Raw genomic sequence first — 12,110 nt, forward strand, 5'->3', positions numbered from 1 at the left:
TGGGAGGGAGGGGGTGGAGGGTTCATCTCCTGGGTGGATCAATGGATCGTGGAGCCACGACGCCTTCCTGTCTGTGAGACCTTGATCTAGGGTTTCACGGAGCAGGAACGTTTCAAATGCAAGTTTGGAAAAGCAGCACCACACCGCAACTCTTAATTTTGTTAAATAAGGACACGAAAGCAAAACAGCGTGTAGTCTCTACTTTTTCTTTGGTACCGGGGATTGAACTCATTGCACTCACCCCCTGAGCCCCATCCCCAGCCCTATTTTGTATAGAGACAGGGACTCTGGGGTCTTGGGTTGCTTAGCCTCGCTGTTGCGGAGGCTGGCTTTGAACCCGCCATCCTCCTGCTGCGGGACCACAGGAGAGCACCACCGCGCCCGGCTTGTAGTCTCTTACCGTTTAGAGAAAAACTTCATTAAAAAAAGGAAGGTCTGATTAGTTTTATTTAAAAAGAAAATGTCCTCATTGTGTTGTTCAGTGTCCTCCCACCCCCCAAATCGGTGAAAATCTGGTCAGGTTCATTGTGCTTTTGAACAAGGAATTGGATTGGGCCAGGATGACTCTTGTAGAGATGGGTGACTAAGCCTCGCCGGGGTGTGGCCCAGATGATGATGTCCCTGGGCTCAGCCTGGTCCACTCTAAGGTCTCTTTCTAGCCTGTGGCCTCAGTTACCTGCTGAAGCATCTGGAGTTGGCACCTGTGATGTCCAGACAGGGCCTTCCAGGGCCTCTGTCACTGGTCAGGACTGCAGAGGCCATGATGGTCCTGCTTGTATGGGTGGACCCAGCAGCAGCCAGGCTGTTTGGATCCTGTCTGCTGGTCCAGCGGTTGGCCACGTCCCTTGGTGCATGGCAGAGCAGTCAGGGCAGGGTCGGGGCAGGGCTGGGGCCAATTTGCCCAGAGCCACTCTTTCCAAGAAGCCATGGGGTCTGGAACTCAGGCCCACCCCTCCCCTTCCCGCTGCCCGCCCACTGTCCCCCCCCCAGGAGCTGGGGCCACACCTAGCTCGGCCCCTCGACACGTCACATGGGTCCTATCGGGGCTTCCAAAGCTTTAAATGAATTTTTAAATCCGAAGTTTTTGCCTAAAAATCTAGATTGTTTTTACTTGTAAAAATCAGAAAATAAGATCCATTTCCAGGGTCACGTTCATGAGAACTGTCTGCAAGAGCTGAGCATCGTTCACCCCTGCGAACGGTGCCCACCTTCCAGCTCCCTGGCCCTTCCTCCTGTCCACCTGGGTCCTCCTCAGCCTGGCCCTGAGGCCTCTGGGTTATGGCCCCTCGGTCCCTCACAGCTAAGCCTTTGGGGGTCAGTGGCACCAATTTAAAATGGCCAGTTCAGGGGAGGGTTGTAGACAGAATGGCCAGGGGGGTGTTGGGGACATGGGAGGACTTTCGTGGGAGGGCTTTGGGGAACGTCTTGGGGAGCCTCACACCCAGGGTCCCCGCCTGGGTGAGGCCTGCCCCGCCCTCCTTGCACGGGCAAAGGTGGGGGAAGGAGTACCACCAAGGACACCTGGAGTCCCTGTGCCAATGCCACTCGGTGAGCTGCTCACTGTGGCCGGTGGCTGCCCGCTCTGAGCCTCAGCTATTTCCCTGTAGAGTGGGTCTAATGAGCCTTGCGTGGCTTCAGCTCCAGGATCTTTGGAGGTTTCATCCAGGCCAGAAATGTGAGGGGAGGTGCCGACACGTGGCGCTCCGTGGACGGACGCCCCGCCACCTTGAGAAGGCAGCAGAGGGACTGCTGCTCTGTGGAGGCTCAGGGTGCTCACGAGGGGACCCAGCACTGCCCTGTCCAGGTCAGGCCCGGGCTATGACCCCTGCAGACCCAGGGGGACGTGGTGCCACACGCCCTGGGCCTGATGTCTCCCGTCCTACACGTGTGGCTCAGTGGTTAGAGCCTGAGGAGGTGACGGATCCAGAATCCAGGCTTGGGTGACATATGGACTCTGGATCCTAGTTCTGCCAGTTACAAGCTATGTGACATTGGACAAGGGACCTGACCTCTGTGTGCCTTGGTGTCCTTCTCTGCAACGGGGCTAATCAGAGTGGCCACCTCGCTGAGCTGTTGTGAGGACCTGCTTCACAGGAGGAGGGACACGCGGCTGTCGGCAGAGTGCGGCTTGGGGTGGGCCCCCCATAGACGGCAGCTGCTGTTGGGGGCTGTGACCGCACAGGGCTTTGGGGAAGGGGGCAGTCCTGACGGGCTGCAGAGCCCCCATGGGGCAGCTGTGGTGGCCTGCCACCTCTGCCATGTGCTTAAGCCACTCCACCTGCCCTCTGCTTTTCCAGGGTCACGGGGTCACTCCGTTCCTTCCAGGCCTGATTTGCTTGGGCTGGACTCGGACAAGCCCCTTCCTCTCTGGGCTCCAAATCCCACTTTTGCACAATGAGATCCCTTCGGCCGTGAAGCTGGACCGTGTGAGTGACAGCTCTGAGCCCTTAAAGGGCCCGGCAGTGGGGGGGGGCTGCCTCTGGAACTGTCCCGCTGCACCACACCTGGGACTGCTCCTGCCCTCCAGGACCTGGCCCAGGTCCTGAGCCCCAGGAGTGCTGAGGAGTCCTGACCGCAGTGTCCACCACGAAGGGCCACCTATGTATGCTTGGCCTACATCTCACACCTTAGGACAGCCTTGGAGGACACCCAGGAGACGGAGCCTCAGGCCGGCTACCGACACAATCAACACACCGGACCCTTCGCTGGCGCAAGTTCAGGTTTAACACAGGTTGACACCTGTCCATGGGGACAAGGTCTTAGCCTCCTGACCCTCCTTTCTCATAAGCCAGTGGGCACTGACAGAGATTGACAGGCCCTGTCCTGCTCCGGCCGGGCGCAGGGAGGTGTGAGAGGGGAGCCCGTGAGCTGTGCTGCTGGCCAGGCTGGGCCCTGGGTTCTCACTGTGCCCTGCATGCACGATGCCAGTCGTGGGTGTGCCTATGGTCACACACTGGGTGCTGAAGTAGCAAACATCAAGCCACCGCTCCCCAGGGGAACACAGGGCGAGGCTCCTGCCAGCCTCTGGTCACAGCACTGTCGCCAGGCAGTCGCTGCATAACCTGGTTTGATGTGGGCTGTTTCAAGACCCCTTGCTCCGTGGCCGGTGTCCCCCCCCACGGGGCTCTGTCTCCTCCCTGCCGAGCGCATCTCCCACCCACAATTTCTCCGCAGGGCACCGCGCAGCCTCCTCATTCTCAGGACACCAGCAGCACCTCAGCCCAGGCCTGGGGCCATCTTAAGCAGCAAAACCACCAGCACAAGGCACAGCGGCACTACATAGGCCACAAAAAGGACATTTGTTCATGAGACTAAAGTTCTGGCCCACTTGGCAGGGAACGTGCCACCAGGCTGTTAGAGATTTCTGGGCTCTCCTGTGCCTGCGCACAGCCGTGGAAAACCCACAGATACTGAGTTTGGAATCGCAGAGACATTGTGGAGGGGGGTGCGTCCCCAGTGCAGCCTTGGTCCATCCCGGCTCCTCTGTGCGGACTTGTGGACGCCTCTTGATGCCCTGGTTTCCACCAACGCTCCAGCCTGCTCCCCAGATCACTTTGTGACCCAGGAGCCCAGTGAAGGTGGGTGCCCGGGAGCCAGTTGCTCCTGACCTCCCAGTGCCGTCCTCAGCCGGACCCAGCACCTGGCCTCTGTGGGCACCCAGTGCTTCTGGAGCCTGGGTTTATGAACGCAAATGGGAAACGCCACGTCCCTCTCACGGGATCCCAGTGCCCAGACTCATCAGCATGTTGACGCCACCAGATGGGAGTAGCAGTGTTTGCGGTGACAAAATCCCGGAATCTCCTGGAAACTTCTGGGGATGTGGAAGAAAGGGATGACATGACTGGTGTTGGCCCGTGGGCTCCCAGCACTGTCCAGGGGCAGGGGCCTGGGTGGCCTGGAGTGGCTCAGGTCCCCTGGCCAGATCCTCTCCAGATGGAGGGGCCCCTGGCTATCTGAGCCAAGGTCAGTCGATTCCATTTCCTCTGTCCTCAAAAAGCAGCATCTGATTGTGATTTGGCTCAGAAATTCTGGCCAAAATATTTCAGTGTGACCTTTCCTCCCTCCCTCCCTCCCTCCCTCCCTCCCTCCCTTCCTTCTCTCCCTCCCTCCCTCTCTTCCTTCCCTCATTCCTTCTTTGGGGGAAAGAATTTGGCCTTCAAATGCACCACTGCTGTGCAAGTCAGTTTCTGGAACGTGACCACCCCCTGGCTGGAAGAAGCTACCAAACTGAGCTTCTCTCCCTGGGCCATACCCATCCCACATCCTCTCCAGAATCTTCTGTCCATTCATGTTTTTGAATATTGAGTGACCAACTACTATGTGCTCAGCACTAAGTGAAACAGACCTCGTTCCTATCTACCAGGAACTTGCAATCTGACACGGGGACCGCAGTCACACAAAAGTCACCTTGTTATCCACTGTGATCCTTTCTGGGGAGATATGTGAGGAAATAATAGAGGGGATGTGATTGAGTTAGGGGCAGGACAGGGACGCTCTGGGAAGCAAAAGGTTGAGGAGGAATTAGATGTAGAGGGGACAGCTTGTGCAAAGGCCCTGAGGTAGAGGAAGGATGAGGCATTGGATGAACAACCGGAGGCCAGGATGGCAGAGCACAGGTGGCAACAGAAATGCCCAAGGTGGACAGTCTGCTCTTCACCACCAGAGAGGCATCCAAAAGTTGGAGGGTCAGCAGGGGGAGACCGGATGTGACACTCTGGCCACTGGGTGGAGAAGGGACTGGGAACTGCCACTTGGAGAGGGGGCTCTCATTCTAGGACGCTGCAAGGACTCGTGGGTATAAAAGTTGTATGTGGCATCCTTACCCTCCCAAGTGTTCCGGGCCACTTATTCGTCACCCTCTGGCATCGGCAGTGCGTTCCCTGCTGTTGAACAACATCTTGAATCAGGGAGGGGGTGGGGGCAAAGGCAGAGACGGGAGAGGGAGAGGCCAGGCCTCGCCTCTGGTAATTGCTGAACTGGCCCTGGCGGAGGCAGAGGGGGAGCGGCTGACTTCTGTCCCTCTGCCGGGAGAGGGGAAGGAGGCCTGATATTGACTTAAACGTGGGGGATTTAAAGGCCCCGTGCTCCCACTTTGAGCTGCCTCCTCACAGACAGCCCAGGACCTTTGAAGTCGGCCGGGCCCAGTGGGGAGCGGCTTCTGCGGAGACAAGATGCTCTGGGGCGGGGGCCGGGCCGGGCGGCAGCGCTGTATTAGGCGTGCTCCAGCAGAAAGGAAGGCGAATCCAATGATAATGTACATCTGTTTCAGGGACTTTATAAGCTTTGAACATTTTTTATGGGCAGATAAGTGGGTCCTTTTCTTACCATAACTTAGAACTTCAAAGCTGAGTGTGTGGATAATGCAAATTGCTGAAATACGAGATTTTCCCTACAAAGAGGTTTCCAAAAAAGACGAGGAGGAGGGGGGGGGGGTGAGAACGAAGGCTAATTGATGCCACAGTCTTTCATGTTCACGGCGAAAACGGGACAGAAATTGATTTTTATGAAATAAGAAATTGATGGGAGAGACATCAGGCGGCGGCCTGATGCGGCAGGTGCGGGGGCCGGGGGCGGTTGAGGGGCCCGGCTGAGGCTCTGCCCCAGAGACACAGCCTCCCTCCTCTCTCTGGGAGCCCGCCCTGGTAATGGGGGCACAAAGACGCTTCAGTGCCAGCCAGGGCAGCGTCCGCGCAGGGCTGGGAATGCCCAAGGGGGCCCCGGGGTAGGATGGCTCCTCTGGGTTGGGGGAAACCAGGAGGGGCCTCCTGGAGGAGAGCGGCTTTGGGGTGCAGGCATGATGGGGCAGAGCATTCCAGAGGGCACCCCCTGGCTCACGCTTAGGGACATAGTAGACGCTCAGTAAATGACGGATGACTGAGAACCGGTGAGGAAACAGGACCCGTTGGCACGGGGGCAGGGGGACCCACTGTCATCCCATGATTTTACACCCCCACAGTGGAAGGTTCTTACGGGGAAGGGGAAGGACGTCCTTGTGTTCCTGACCCTTTCTGCCCAGAGGTGACTGGACTCAGCCAGGCTGGGCAAAGCTACCACCTTCACCTGGGACTGGTTCAGAAAAAGTCATGTGACCCTGTTCCAGCCTAAAAGACCCCCGGAGGACGCTGAGGAACTTGTAAGATGCTCTCATGGCAGCGGCCATCCTGCCACCAGCCTGAGGACCGCAGGGTGGACGGTGAGACCGGGACACCTGGGAGCCACCACTCGGGCGGGACCTGGCAGTTTGGCTCTTCTCAGATGCAGATCCTGAGACGAGGACTTGGACACAAGCCCTTTATTTTGAGGGGAAACCCAGGGGCGGGGGGAGACAGAAGGAAGGACTCGACTGGGCACTCAGCTGTCCCCTCCTGCCCCCAGGGCTCTGCTGCCACATGGCACGGACATCAGCCTGGCCCACCCAGCCACGGAGGGGGCAGCCCCCACAGCCGGGCACAGGGCGCTCAGTGGCTCTTTGGCAAAGAGTGGCGGGTCCCAGCAGTTAAAGAGGACCAGGGCTCCAGTGACAGGGGACAGGAGCCAGCCGCGGACCCCACTGCGACTTGAACGGCGTCCTGGGCTGGGCCAGTCCATGGTGGAGGCGCTCAGAGGAAAAGGTGAGCCGTTTGGACGTTTCCGGGAATTCCTGGGGAACCGTGTGAGATCTGGGGTCTGGTGTCTCAGTGACCCCGAGAAGGTGCCAGGTCTGTAGGCAGCAGAGTGGGAGGCACTGGGGGGAACCTAGGGAGGCTCGGCCTTCGCTGCTGCCTGACGCGCTGCCCGTGTCCTGGGGGCGCCCCACTCAGCCTGGCCCCCAGGTCTCAGTGCGGTGACAAAGTGACACCTCTTCTATAAGCCCACTTTTCCTTTCTTCTGTGGCCACTTGCCGCAGTCTGGCCGGGCACAATTCACGAGCCACTTGTCAAGCAGAAATGAACTTTATTTTTAGAACCACACACGCCACACCACACAGCTCCTCAGGAATTCCCTCAGAGCCCAACTGCCACCACCGGCTTCCCACAAGCCTCTCAACCCCCCCACTCCTCCCGATCTTAAGGCTGATTGGCTGGGTCGCATGGGCGGAGCCAAAAGAGGTCCCCAATGAGCAGCTCCGTGGTCTGAAAGGGCGGGGAAACAGCCCAATGAGCATCACAGCAGAGGAGCCAATCAGCTGGCAGCTGGAAGTTTGCCAGGGCCCCTTTGGCTGTGGCTCTCAACAGCCACTCACTCTATGGGGCCACCCCGCTGTCCTCTCACAGCCCTCTTGGCCCCTCCCCACTCGCTGCCTCCTCGGTGCCCGCCGTCCACTCTGCACCTCCACTTCCTGCCCACTCTGGTGCCAGGCGTGGTCTGGATCTCCACCCTCTGCTGATGCCCAGTCTCCACCACCTCTGGCTCTCTGTCCTGCCCACCCGGAAGAAGTGGACTCCCGGGCTCTGGGGTCCAATGGACAGTTGTCAAAAACCCACCAAGTGGCCCTTGGCTTTCTCGTCCCTAACTCTGCTGGACATTCAGTGGCTACTTTCCTTGGCTCACAGGCTCTTTTTCATGGTGCTGGCCGCGCCCTCCCTTTCAGGACCCCCTTTGTCCTTGGCCTTGTGCACAGGCTGCTAGTTGCCCCCCCCCCCCCGGTCTATGTTCCCTTTCTCCCTGTGTAACAGGACTTTTGAAGAATAAAGAATATTCTTCTCAGACTCTTGCATCTAAATTCTGGTCAATAGTAAGTGGCAGCTCCTGGGAATCTTCCTTAAAGATAGCTATTTATATCAGTTGTGATCTCTTTTCTTCCTGTTATTTCTTCCATTCTGCCGTGTGAGAAGCACATGCGATGGCTGGAATCTTAGCTACTGTTTTGGACCATGAAGACGAACATGTACTGACTACCACCCAGTTGTGCTAGGTAGTGCAGTGGGACAGGTTGCCAAGAGACCAAGGAAGACATCTGGAGATGGGATGTGAGATATAGGGTTTATGGAGCAATAGGCTGGACAGGTGCTTCCTCAGGCAGTCCAGTGGGGATGGGCTGAACAGGTGTACCTCTGTTGCAAGCACTGCCTCTGGAACCTTGCTGGAAAGTGGCTCCTGGGTGGGACTTCCCTCTCCGTGGTACCATCTGCACGACCTGGCTTTGCTCCTGGTCTGAGCAGCACCCAAGAAGCAGCTGCCCTGGCGTACGTGCAGAAAAGCAGCCTCTGCCTACGGCACTGCCTTGCCTCGTTCCCAGTGCACCTGAGAGACCGTCAGCGTCCTCCCGGTTGACCAGGGCATTCCTGCCCCTGGCCTGCTCTCCTCGTTCCCCTGCCTTGGCCAGGTTCCTGGGGACGAAAGGGGCCTTCCAGGGACATGTGTCTCTCTGCCCTTTCTTTTAAGGATGATACAGAAGACAGCACCCTAGAGAGGGTCAGGTGGCTGAAGAAGCCCCTGTCCCTGGGGACCTGGAGGGACAGGGCCTCTATTCCAGGCCTGGACAGGGCTCTTAGGCTGTGCTGTGAGGGGGGATCCTTGGAACCGTTCTTGCTGCCAGACCAAGTCCAAGGGGAAACTGCTTTCCTGACTTCTGTGGTGAGACTTCCTCCAGCCTCTGGGCTCTGCCTCATCCTGCTTTTGTAATGGCGTCAGACCTGGGTACCAGGGACCTCTCTGTGATATCTTTGCAACTTCCCGTGAATCTATACTTACTTTAAAATAGAGAGTCTAAAGAACAGGGACCTTGCTCAGATCTTGTCCCTGCCCCCCGCCCGCCCCCCACCCCATCTTGTCTGTGAACTCACCTCCTGGGGTCCCATCTACTCCCAAGGCCCCAGGGCCCCTCTAAGCTGACGTCAAGGACACTCAACTACCTGCCCCACAAAGCCCATCATCCACCCCAAAACCTGTTCAGCAAGTGGCACGACGATCTACCAAGTCGCCCAAACCAGAGGCTCAGGTTCACCTGGTCTCCCTCCCGACATCCCCAGCCCTGGGACCAGGATCTTGGGTTCCGTGACCTAAAGAGACGTCGACTCTACCAGCCCCTCCGTCCAGCTGCCCGTTCTCTCCCAGGTCTGAGGGCGGCTCGCTCTGGCTGAGAGCACTTGTACTCCTCGGGCTGACCAGGCAGTCCCGCTGCAGACCAGCCTGCTGCCCTCAGGACCAGGGCCCGTCCCCAGCCTCCACTCGGTCCCCTCCCCTCTGTCCCCTGCCGCACTGCCCCCTGACAGTCCTTGATCCACCGTGGGTGCTCGCCTGCGCCCCATCCCAGGATGCGCTGCTGGGTCCCAGCCTGGGTTCCCCCAGCAGCGCCTGAGCGGGGCTGGGGACAGAGGGGTTTGTAGAGCGGTGCTGGCGGGAGGGGCGCGGGACCCAGAGCGAGATGGCAGGTGTGTCGCTGAGGTCACTGCTGGGGACAGTGGCCCTCTAGGACCAGGGCAGGGTGCTCTCGGGGGAAGAAGTGCTGCAGCAGTTTCTCCTGGTCCTGGCCTAACCTTGGGGTGCTCCTGGGGTGTCAGCGCCCCGCACTTCCTGCTGGGCGGCCTTGGGGATCAGCAGGGGCTGAGGTGGACGCTGCTGAAGGGAGGACCCGCTGACGCCACCATGTCCCCAGTCACATCCTCTGGGCCCTTCCTGACCCCTCCCAAGCCTTTCGCTCAGTCCCATGTCACAGCCGCTCCCTGTCCTCAGTGCTCAGCCGTGAAGGCCTTTGGGGCACCGTGGGAGGAGGGGACAGGGTTGAAAACTGGTATGTGGAGCCGGGATGGCTGAGGGGGCCGCAGGCGACGCATCGCACACTCACTGACCGCCACGCAGGTTGAGTGCCTGGGTGGCCGCCAGGCCCAGCACGAGGTGGGGAGGCCGGCACTTCCTTGTGCGGGGCTTTCTGAGAGACCCTCGCCCCAAACCCCAGCGACAACGTCACCCCTGGGCAGAGGGTGCCCATGTTGCCCTCACCACAGGCACGGCCACAGATGAGGAGGCCAGGCAGGGGGACCGCCGGTGGCCTAAGCATCTACCCAACCAGGTCAAAGACCCCTCCCCCTCCCCCTCTCCTCCCCTTCCCCTTCCCCTCCCCCTCTCCTCCCCTCCCCCTTCCCCTCCCCCTCTCCTCCCCTCCCCCTTCCCCTCCCCCTTCCCCACCCCTCCCTTTCCCCTCCCTCCCTCCCTCCCTCCCTCCCTCTCTCTCTCTCTCTCTCTCTCCCTCTCCCTCCGTCCCTCCCTCCCTCCCTCTCTCTCTCTCTCTCTCTCTCTCTCCCCCTCTCCCCCTGCCCTCCCTCCTCCTTCCCTTTTCTGAGTACCTCTTGACCACCCAAGCAGCAGTGTCTACGGTGGCCATCCATCGTGTCCACTCCCATCTATTGGCCATAAAGGAATCACATGGCCAAGGCCATCACATTGACTTGATCCCATTGGTTAAAACGAGCCACATGGCCAAGGGCATCCCCCTGGCTCTCACCCCATTGGCCAAAGCGAGTCATATGGCCAAGTCTGTCACTCTGGCTCTTGTCCCATTGGCCAGAGCAAGTCACATGACCATGCCCACAAGCCATGAGGCAGGGGCCCCGGACAGGCTAAGAAGGTGAGGAGTGGACATCCCTGGTCAACAGTGCTGCGCCCACGCATGCCCACTCGGGGCCAGGCCCTGCCCTGGGGAGGTAGACAGCCTCGTGGAGGCCCAGCATGGCTGCCGAGTTGCTCGGTGGTTCTGAGAGATCCATTCTCCCTTTGTAAACCTTGGTTTGTGCGTCTCTGCCAAGGGGTCAGTTATGCCATGAGCCGCTGGCCAGTAGGAGCAGGGGAGGTCCCCGGGTGCCCACAGCGAGCACGGGGCTGTACACAGGCCAAAGCTGTGCAGAGGGCCGTGGTCATGGTTTCCTGTCCTTGTTGCCCAAGACACATTGGCTCAGGTGCAGCCTGACCGGGTACCGTGGACGGCCGCTGCCCAGCCCGGCTGCCTTTCCCCCTCCCTGCTCACACACACCGTGGGACACTCCTGAGACCCTCTGTGGCGTCCCAGCTTATGGAGAAGTGGAACTGGGCGGGGGTTTGGAGGCGGCAGGAGGACGCGGGTCTCCCCATAACCAGTCCACCCAGCATCCCCTGCCCCCGCCTCAGATGCAGGGATTAGAGACAGAGAGAGGACAATTTCCTGATAAAACAGAGTAGGCAATTACGCTAATGAAGGGTCATTTTGCTGATTTGAAAACTATAATTAATAGGCATTCAGTGTATGTTTAGAAGTCGAGCGCGGTGGGCCCGGGAGCCAGCGTCACACACAGTGACTTGGTACGTGCTGCCTAACAGACAGGCCCAGATGCGGCTCCGGCCCCTCAGGAGAGCCTGGCGCGGGGCTTTTGGGTGATGAAGGATGCCACTCGCTGTTCCGCTTTCCTTCAACGACATCCTTTCGGAGATGACGCTTATCATGTGCACTTTCATATTCGGTTAAATGGCACATGGACCCGGCTGATTCAATCAGCGACTCGGGATCATGGTGGCAGTGGTGGCCCTTTGGTCCCGTGGTAACCACATCTCTGTATGGAGAATGGTGGTGAGGGAGCTGGAGTTGGTGCCGTCTGGGTCCTGGGTGGCAGGACGGCCACCGTGGCCCTTCTGGGACAACCTGGACTGGGAGGCAGTTTCAGGGACACCATGGAGGCCAGCCGGGGCTAGCTCCTTTGGTTCTGGCCACTCTGTCCGCTGACCGTAGGCTGCATGAATCCGACTCACTGTGGCCATTATCTGAAGGATTCCCATTGTACAGAGGGGAAGGCTGAGGCTCACCCAAAGGTCGGAGCTGAGTAGAGGTGGCCTGGTTCTGGGAGAGCCCGCCCCTCTTCCAGGGGCCGCTTGACTTGGCATTCATACCCCTCCTCAGCCTCCTGGTTCCTGTCTTCACCCTGCCAGCCCCCCCACACTGTTCCTGGGGACTCTAACCCACCTAGGGAACTGGGGAGGCCCCTGAAATATCGGAGCTCCATGACAGGTCTTCTTCCCAACCTTCAGGGCCAGCTGGGTATAGCTGCTGTCTTGAAGCACAGTCCCTCGGATTTGAAGGCAGTTATAGAATCAGGATTCTTTGGGTCACAAGTGATAAACTCCCAGCCCAACCCGAATTAAGCCTGAAAGAGAATTTATGGGCT

This window comes from Marmota monax, unplaced genomic scaffold (genome assembly GCF_021218885.2).
Source record: "Marmota monax isolate L192 unplaced genomic scaffold, Marmota_monax_Labrador192_F-V1.1 WCK01_AAM20220418_F8-fsc00024, whole genome shotgun sequence".
Taxonomy (NCBI): Eukaryota; Metazoa; Chordata; class Mammalia; order Rodentia; family Sciuridae; genus Marmota; species Marmota monax.